Raw genomic sequence first — 10427 nt, 5'->3', positions numbered from 1 at the left:
ATTACCATGTAGTTCCGTCAGTACCCCAGAATTACAGTCTTATTATATAAGACTGAAGCCACCATTGCTACAAGAAAAAATATTATATCGGAGAAAAACAAACCATTTTCAAGTCAACATTTTATAACTCTCGATATTCTCGAAGTTATTTGGATTTATGAAAACCTAATCTTATTTTTAATTGTTCGTTGTGGATTTATAATGATGTCAACCTCATTGATCTTTTGACGGACTTAATTGATGGAATACTGTCGGGTGCTTGTTATTATGGCTTATTAATATTCCGACATTAATGAAGACTGTTAAGGGCTAACGTTTACCATTTATAACAGATAATCATTCAAAATGCTGAAAAAGCAGCGTTCATAATATACACATATTGCCACCCTAACTACTAGGCAGTTTACTTTAAGTAGTTTATTTTTCGCTTAATGCGTTACTCTTCAAAAAGGTACTAGAGAGTTGAATCAAGGTTAGGCGAGGTTTCATTTTTAGTATATTATATAACTAATCCATATTTCGAATTAACAATATTTTCTTGAAGAAATTTCAGGTCACTGGTAGAATATAAACTACATCGATCATGAACTCGTTAAGATTGAGCTTATTTAAAATCAAAACGAGCAAAATAACACTCGTCTATTGGTAAAGTAATCTTAATTTTATTTTAATTGAAATAAATTATATACATTAGTTATCAAAGGTATTTATATTAATGAGAAAAGTTATTAGGACCGTTGAGAATTAATCTTAATTTAATTTACAAGTAGCAGTAGAATTTAATAAGTCAATTTGCTTTGTACTAGTTTTATTTTTGTGGCAATGCCACAGTGTATTAAATATATCTATTAGAATAATTTGTATATTATGTTTTGTGTTCATGTAAAAAGTGTAGAAATTAACAGGAATCTGTTCTATCTTTCTTGATTGCCTGTCTCTGTTGAATGTCTGAAAATGACAATTTTGGTACGAATTAAAAGTTAATTTATAATTTTTATTTGAATTTAACTTGATTTATAATTCACTATAATGCTCCTGATATTTAATACTTTCGTTTACTGACGTGAAAATCTAAAATTTCGTCGGAATACTTTTCTGCTGGTGCATTATATCTTATATTGATAAAAACTGTTTTTAATACATGAATTATTTAAGTTGTGTAAACCAGAAGTCAGGTTATTCTTAAGCTTAATTGGTCGAATACGGTAGATAATAATTCACACTTGATGAGAACGCATTGAATGGTTTTCGTCTTCTATAAAATAACAGGTAAATTGAATACCCGGCCTGGTATATAGATGGGGCTACTAATTAAATCCATATGTTTTTTAGTTAGCTCTAACCCTCAAAAGATGCATGTATAAATTTGACAGCTGTCGGCTAATTAGTTTGTGAATTATAGAATTTTGAGTGAAGCAACTTTTGTTATTGTGAAAAAGAAATGGATAAAAATAAATATTGCTCCTTGAAGGGAAAAATACAGTTGAAGAAAAAACTTGCTTGATGGCGAGTTTCCATTCACTGTCCCAGGAAAATCAATTACCAAAGATTGGTATGCTAAATTTAGACGTGGTGAAATGAGCACCGAAGACGGTGAACGCAGTGGACACCTAAAAGAGGTTGTTACCGATGAAAACATTACAAAAATCCACAAAATGATTTTGAATGACTGTAAATTGAAATTGAATGAAATAGCAGACACTCTAAAAATATCAACTGAACGTGTCATCATATTATTCACGAATATTTGGGTATGAGAAAACTTTGTGCAAAGTGAGTGCCGCACGAGCTCACATTTAACCAAAAACAATGACGAGTTGATGATTCGGAGCAGTGTTTGACGATGATCAAGCATAATAAACCCGAATTTTTCCATCGATATGTGACAATGGATGAAACCTGACTCCATCATTTCACTCCGAAGTTCAATCGACAGTCATCCGAGTGGACTGCACACGATGAACCCGTCCCAAAGCGTGGGAAAACGTAACAGTCGGCTGGTAAGGTTATGGCGCGGGTTATTTTGGGATGCGTATGGAATAAATTTCATTGACTACCTTGAAAAAGGAAGTGCCATCAACAGCGACTATCACAAAGCGTTATTGGACCGTTTGAAGGACAAAATCGCCGAAAAACTACCGCATTTGAAGAAAAAGGAAGTGCTGCTTCACCTAAAACGTGTCACAAGTCAGTGGAAATGACAGCAAAAACCATGAATTACACTTCGAATTGCTCCCTCATGCACTATATTCTCCATATCTGGCCTTCAGTGACTATTACCTGTTCTCATATCTCAAAATAATGCTTGCTGGAAAAACATTTTCGTCGAATGAAAAGGTGATGGCCGAAACTGAGTCTTATTTTGAAGCAAAGGACAAATTGTACTACAAAAATGGTATCGAATACTTGGAGGATCGCTATAATCAGTGTATCACCCTTGAAGGGTGATTATGTTGAATGGAAAAAACTAATTTTGCCAGAAAATTTGTTTTACTATGGTAGGTCGGGGACTTTTCAATTGACCTGTTACGCCGATGACATCTTCTTCGTCAATTTATGAACTTCACTCCTTATTTTGTTTTACTTATTCAGGATAACGGTAGTAGACACAATAGTCACCCGTATTGACGAACTCAGCTTTCTTCAGACGATTTTCTAAAAGGATTTTTCCGGATAGAATTTATATTAGATAAATATATTTTATTACATTAAATATCGACAAGTTTCTAGGGATAAAACAAATTCCACGAATTGACTAGAAAAAAGAACAAAGCGGTTGTTAAAAACATAGCTCGATAAAAAATTAACGGAAGTTCAACAGAAAAATATCAGGTAGCAACAGAGACGAAAGGTAATCTACTAGTCAGAGAAGACCAAGTTCCATCCCGACTAGGAAAATTAGTATTTGAAAAAGCAACTTGAACAATATCATCTTATCAACAATAGCTTTGATTTCTAAGAAACTGCTGACAGGTATTGTTAAACAGGGTCTGCTTGAACATTTATTCGATTTTGCTGGCGACAGTTGGAATAGTAAATATTGAAACGAGTTCGAATTCTTGTTAAGATACCCATGAGAGCTTAGTGCCTTTATTATTTAAAATATCCGGGAAATCATCCTTTACTAGGAATTGAGAATTCCTTTTTTCTATAACACAATGTGTATTGAATGCACAGCAATGATACTATTTCCCATAAAACATAAAGTTTGCAGCACATCATCATAATCACATCAAGTGGATCAAATTCTGGAGGTTGCAAATCAAGTCCCTGAAAACCCAGGCCATTATTTTCCGTAAAAAGCGTTATGCGCTGCGCGTCTCGCAACTTAAGATCGACACCGCAACAGTTCCATGGTTGGATGACGCCCTCGTTCATACCTAGGTCTCCACTTAGACCGAGGGTTTGGTTGGCAATCCCAAATCCAGAAAGCAATCCAGAAAGATTAGGGGATACCAAACCTGCTATATTCTCTGATCTGCCCATCCAGTAGATACCCAACCAGATGAAACAGCTTCAAATTTTCCAAAATAAACTCCTCAAGACAATCTACATATCAGATAAACGCTCCATGGTTTGTCAGAAATAATCAAATTCACAAGAAAACTGACATTCCAGAAAGCAAGCACTTCATATCTCAATCCTTCCGCAAACAACAACTCGGCTTAAGTTTTCCTGAAAACGCGCTTGTTCGCGAGCTGGTGGACATGCTAGGAGCCTTTTCAGGCTGAAACGACTTCATCGGTCGCTGCAATCATAACTGTTGCCCCATGCGACAACATCCTATTGTGTGTTAACTCAAGTTGGCAAATCTATAGTTAGTTTCACTACCTGTTTTTTTCGGCGGGTCCTCGTACCTGATAACGTCTGCCCGGTTGGCGGGTATCATATCCCCAAATTAAATGCAGTAGTAATAGCCACTCACAAAGGTCAACTGTGAGACGGTTTCGGTTTAATGCAGCTTAAGTTAGCCCAGAGGAAGTTCCACATAACCCAGTCCAACTTGTCTCTCCAGAGCAAGTCTCCGCGACCAAGTATGCGTCATACATTCCACTACCTCCACCAGACAACGTTAGTCTCCTAATTTTCAGCTAATTTTCGACTATGTTGATTCATGTTTCCATCCATACAAGGGCAATTTCGCTACAGAAGAATATGAGAAATTCGTTCGCCTTTCATTCGACAGTCCAAGCAAGTACAAATGTCCAAACCATAGTAATTTGCGCCTTTAAATTTTTTCCTCAACTATGCACTAATTGTCACATTTTAAACGAATGACTTCATTTCTAATATGTCCTCGAAGAGAAATATTGGAAAATTGGAATGGAATTTGGTATAAACATCGTATTTAAAAGATATCAAGCTTACAGATAACAAACTGTAACAGTTTCCAAATCTCCCGGCCATACAGAGGTATCGGCAAGATATATGTTAGAAAGAGGCAGATTTGTATCGATAATATTTCTTCTCTTCCACAGGTACCATATCTAACAGAAACAAAATTTATGCAGCTTGGCTGATTTGGCATAACCCTTTAGCGGTAGATGCTACTTTCTTCTTCTGTATTACCGATGCCAACTGGTGCACTTGTTGGATCTGATAAGATATATAATAAGCTTTAATAATGTTTGAGAAAGCGAGTACCGCAGTATATCAAGATCCCACATCATATCAGAACATATTTTTCCAAAAACTGACGGAGTGCGAAAATCTACACAATCGCTATTGGATCTAAATCCTGCTCGCTTATCTCCTCGCAACCCTTTAAAGTTTCATGTGTATGATCTATATAAATACCTGCACAACAATTGATATGAGACTTATACCACGACAGTTTTTATTTAATAATTAATAAAATATTGGACCCAAACAGAACAACATTGCTACATAATCATATTATAAATGTATGATTTTTCATTAAGGATGATTCAATGCTAAAATTGAATGAAACAACAGGTGCGTGAAGTATTAATGTAAGTAATGAAATTACGAAAATATGGATACAAGTAGTCCAACTTTTATTAACTCTTAATAAATACTTAATATAATACTTTTATTATTAATGATAACAGAAATTGAAAAAAGGGTTTTCCTGCAAATATTTAGTGACAGCAGAGATGTCTCAATCATCTCCTATTGATTTTGCATATGGCGGTTGTATAATTGTTAAACAAGTAGCCTCGAATTTAGCCAGCGAAAATTACAGATTGTCATTGAAAAAAAATTAGACACTAATATATTTGACATCATAACAAAAATATAAATAAATCTAATCAATTTATAACAGAAGATGATTTCTTCACTCAGATTTCGCAATGAGATAATTTAAAACTAGTTAGTCGTTATCTAGTAATGTTTTCCTTAATATTGTCTTTTAAATCCATATCTAAGATTTCAGATCCAAACTTAAGAACTTCTTTCAGAAAACAAGAATCACTGGCAGGTAGTCTATTTTTATTACAGGTGACACGCAGGTGATATAGCTTAGTTCAGTAATATTATTAACAACTGTTTATGAACTGTTTATGGCTAGCTCAAAATTGTTACTTACAACACATAAGAAAATATTATTTGCAAATATGACCATTGTCACTATTTCATATTTAGGAATATCACTAATACTAAGTAAGCGCAATATTAGTCCTACTTGCGTTACATCCTTGCGATATATCCGCATAATTTGATTTAAAATCTGAATATTTGTCTCCGCATCTTACTTGGAGGTAACGATCAAATATATAAGAGTTGCAAATCTAGGTCATATGAACTAGATAACTCATTTGCTAACTTGTGTTCGAGTCCCTTGTCCATACTTTGTCTAAGGCTTGGACCAGATCTAAAAACATAGCTAAACGTTTGCTTTTATTCAAGTATTTTCCTCGTATAGCGGATAGAGTACGATGTACATTTTTGTTGTCCAGTACTTATTTCTAATATTGGCCCGAATACTACCTATAGTGATACTAGGAGTAAAAATGTTTACACTTCGTCAAACAAAACATATCCTCAGGAAAAAAGCCAAATCGAACCCTTCCGACTAAAGGACGTCAGCCTGATCCACTCTCTAAACTTTCCGAGAAACCAAAAACAAAACACTCTAGCCTTCACCAAGCTGCTCTAGTCGCAGAAACCATAAATCCATCCAAGTTCGTAAAACTGGAGCCATATTTCTAGATGTATCCAAAGCTTAGGACCAGGTGTAGTACAACGGTCTAATCTTCAAAACAACTAGGTCTGCCGAATGACCTAATTTCGCTAGTCCACTCATACTTCGAAAATAGATCTTTTCAAGTAAAGATCGGCAATGCGGTCTCGTTTCGGAACAAATCTCCGAGTCCCGCAAGGTGCTTCACTATGCCTAGCCAAATGCAACTTGTACATGGCCAATATTTTACTTCCAATTTAATCAAAAACAGCATTTTATGCAGACGACACAGCTCTCTTCACCACCTGTTACAGTCCCGACTCCTTCGGTAACAGATCTCAAACCCAAATCAACCGAGCGCTTGCCTGGTATAAATTGTGGCGACTAAAGATTAACTTGAACAAACTTGATTAACTTGTTCTGTTGAATCGCCGCAAGGAGTTTCGTGCATACCACCTCCAAATTGAAAAAGTTCCTATCCCCTGGTTACAAGAGGGATCATACCTCGTTCTCCAATTAGACCGCAGGTTCCAATGGTCAGCTCAAATTCAGAACGCTATAACATGATGGCATGTACAGCGCACTATCCCCACTCCTTTGCAGAAAAAACAAACCTGAATCTGAAAAATCTTCATGAACATGCTCAGTGTGAGGTTCTCCCTTTGCGCCATACAACATGAAAATTAGTTGATCCAATCATTTCCCATCAATAAATCTCGGTAGTTAAACCAAACATGGCAGTCCCAGTCATATTCTAGGATCTCTATCGCCATTAAAATCAAATTCTCCTGAACCCGAAACGATATCAGCAGAAAACCATTTGGCTCCAGTTGGTCACCTTGGAATAAGAAAAAAAAACATAAAAATATGTTTAAGCTTCAACTTTTAAGCTGGAGTAATTTTTGTTCCGATGCGATGTAGCATAAGTTACGCTCACCACGATTTCACCGCCATCAAAACAAAAATAATAATAATAAGATAAAAATAGTTTAATTATACACGCCACTGTCCAATTAACAAATCGTAACGGCCTAACGAAATTTCTCCTAGAGTGTCGGTGCTTGTTTCAAGATCGATAAAAATATTAAAGAAAGCGGAAAACAAAAGAATTCATGGCTTTCTTCGATGGGCGTGCTGATATAGATTTATGGTCGGTTACGTAGTTACGCAACTGATTCCGAATGGTGCCGGTGTGTGGGTGGCACGTGAGGTGGTCCTGATGCTAATTTGATGTAAACATGTACACTAAACGGTTTCATTATTACGTTTTAACCGTAACATTCTTATATAACTCCATGGTTAACACGCTAATTTTGCTTCATGAAAGTTAAAACTTGAAATTGTTACAATATTGCAATTATTATAATAATTTATATAACGGAACGTTATTTTATTTAAATTTTTATACGATGTTGTTCAATAAGTTGTTTCTCTAGATATGAAAAATACGATTTTATATGCTTATTATCTTTTACAATTTTACAAAATATCCCTAAGCCTCTTATACATTTAATACTCGTATAAGAAGTCAATTGAAAAGTCCCCAGCCTACTATAGTAAAAAAAATATTTTGGAAAAATTAGTCTATTTTAATTCAACATAACTGCCTTCACGAGTGATACACTGATTATAGCGACCCTCGAACTTTTCGATACCATTTTTGTAGTACGATTTATCCTTTGTTTCAAAATAGGCCTCAGTTTCGGCGATATTCATTCGGCGAAAATGTCTTCGCAGCGTACTCTTTTGACATCTGAGAACAGGACATAGTCACTAGGGGGTCAGATCTGAAGAATGCGGTGGATGAGGAAGCAATTCGAAGGCCTATTTAGGGATTTTTGCCATCGTTTTCACTGACTTGTGACACGGTGCATTGTCTTGGTGAAGCAGCACTTTCTCTTTCTTCAAATGTGGCCTTTTGCCGGCGATTTTGTCCATCAAAGGGTCTAATAACGTTATGTAATAGTCGCTGTTGATGGTTCTTCCGTTTTCAAGGTAGTCAATGAAAATTGTTCCATGCGCATCCTAAAATAAAGACATCATAACCTTGCCAGCCGACTGTTGGATTTTCCCACGTTTTGGAGCGGATTCATCGTGTGCAGTTCACTCGGATAACTGTTGATTGGACTTCGGAGTGAAATGATGGAGCCATGTTTCATCCATTGTCAAATATCGATGCAATAACTCGGGTTTATTATGCTTGACCGTCTTCAAACACTGCTCTAAATCATCAACTCGTCATTGTTTTTGGCCAAAAGTCTGCTTCACTGTGCTTGCGGCATCCACTTTACACAACGCTTTCTCATATCCAAATGTTCGTGAATGATATGATGTACACGTTCAGTTGATATCTTTAGAGTGTCTGCTATTTCACTAAGTTTCAATGTACGGTGATTCAAAATCATGTTGTCGATTTTTTTAATGTTTTCATCAGTAACAACTTCTTTTGGGCGGCCACTGTCACCATCTTCGGTGCTCATTTCACCACATCTAAACTTAGCATACCAATCCTTAATGGTTGATTTTCCTGGGGCAATGTCCGGACACTCGACATCAAGACAAGTTTTTGCTTCAACTGTATTTTTTCCCTTCAAAAATCAATATTTTATCAACACGCGAAACTCCTTTTATCTATTTTTTCACAATAACAAAAGTTGCTTCACTCAAAATTCTATAATTCGCAAATTGATAATCCGACTGCTGTCTAATTTATAGATGCATCTTTTGAGGATTAGGGCTAACTAAAAAACATATGGATTTAATTCTAGTAGCGCCATCTTGTGTCAATCCGGGGACTTTTCTATTGACCTGTTAATGTTCTACATATAGTACTACAGGTTCTTTTTCCAAAAAATTTGAGAAAGAGCTCAAATGAAGCTTAATCTGACAATCACCCTCCAATGTGTTTAGAAATCCATATATCTCGATATATAATTCTACTGCAAGTTTCTGTACAAAGGTAACTTTTTATAAATTTCTAAATGGATCGATATATTTATACAAAACATCAATCTGGTAGAAGTATACCATACCACCGCTTGATCAACTACAGATGCAATTTAAGAAAGTTTATGTACCAGATGTACCAGAAAGTTATTACCGGTTATTTTTGGTATATATCTTTGGTATCTTTTATAAGGTCCAAACCGCCATAGAATATGTCAGAAGTTCAATATTAATTTTGGTGCGATGATAATTGGTTTGCAACATTACAATAATAATAATGCAATGCTAATATATTTTTTTCTTGATTCTATCTATGATTCTTATTTTATTCGTTTCAATCTTCGTATTTCCTGCGTGTTGTCGAATAGCTATAGTGCTGTGAATTAGTACTCTTCATGTTGTAGGTTTTTAATTTATAGTGTATGGCATTAATAATTTATAATTAACTGAAGGATTATTTTGGCATCTTTAGATTAGTATTTGGTTTTATATTTTGATGCAACCCCATATTTGAACCGCATTAGTCCAAATAATCCAAATATCCAAATAGGCAATTAATCAATTTCTTTGATATTAGCTCAAGCATGGAGTAAGTTCCGAGGAATCAGTAGAATTATTTATTCTGAGTCTGATCTGCTCTGGTTTTTGACTAACATAATATTAAACTCAAACTAATAAAATCAATTTTTAATTATTGTGGAATAATTTTCATACAGTTTCAAAAAGTTTCCTCATAAACGGATTTACAGAGCATTCATGATATCTGAACTAGATCACTTTAAAAATAAACGTAAACTCTCCAAATATAATCCTGAAAAAATGTCCCTTGCAATCCTCCCAACGAGATATATTTTAAACATTTTTTATGGTTTATTCCAAACACGAAGATTGCTAGGACCACCTTAACTCCAAACTTAAAAGGTATCCTCTAAAGGAAATTAAAGTTCATGTAAGCATTTGAATCAAACTGTGGTATGAATGTATTCCTTCTAAAGCAAATTAAATATATTTGGAGATATAAATAATCCGTTTATATTTTCTTTAAAATACTTATTATTTCTTGATCACAATAATACATAGAACTGTTTAGGTTAATAGTCTAATGACACTTACAGTAGCCAGCTGTGACAGTCAATGAAAACCATAATGAGATATGTTTGTGTATATCTAATAGTACACATCTAAAATATTACAGAGGTATTTCTAGGGAGAAAAACATCCCTAATCAGAGAGAGAAAAATCATTGAAATTGATCTCCCAAAAGTATATTTCGGAAACAAAATCAGAATACAGATTTACATGCTGAAAACTTAATATTGACTGCTAACGTTATGCG

Source organism: Rhynchophorus ferrugineus, unplaced genomic scaffold (genome assembly GCF_030347505.1).
Source record: "Rhynchophorus ferrugineus isolate W39M unplaced genomic scaffold, kcgeb_rfMv2 rfM4, whole genome shotgun sequence".
Lineage (NCBI taxonomy): Eukaryota > Metazoa > Arthropoda > Insecta > Coleoptera > Curculionidae > Rhynchophorus > Rhynchophorus ferrugineus.
Note: the sequence above shows the minus strand (reverse complement) of the source record.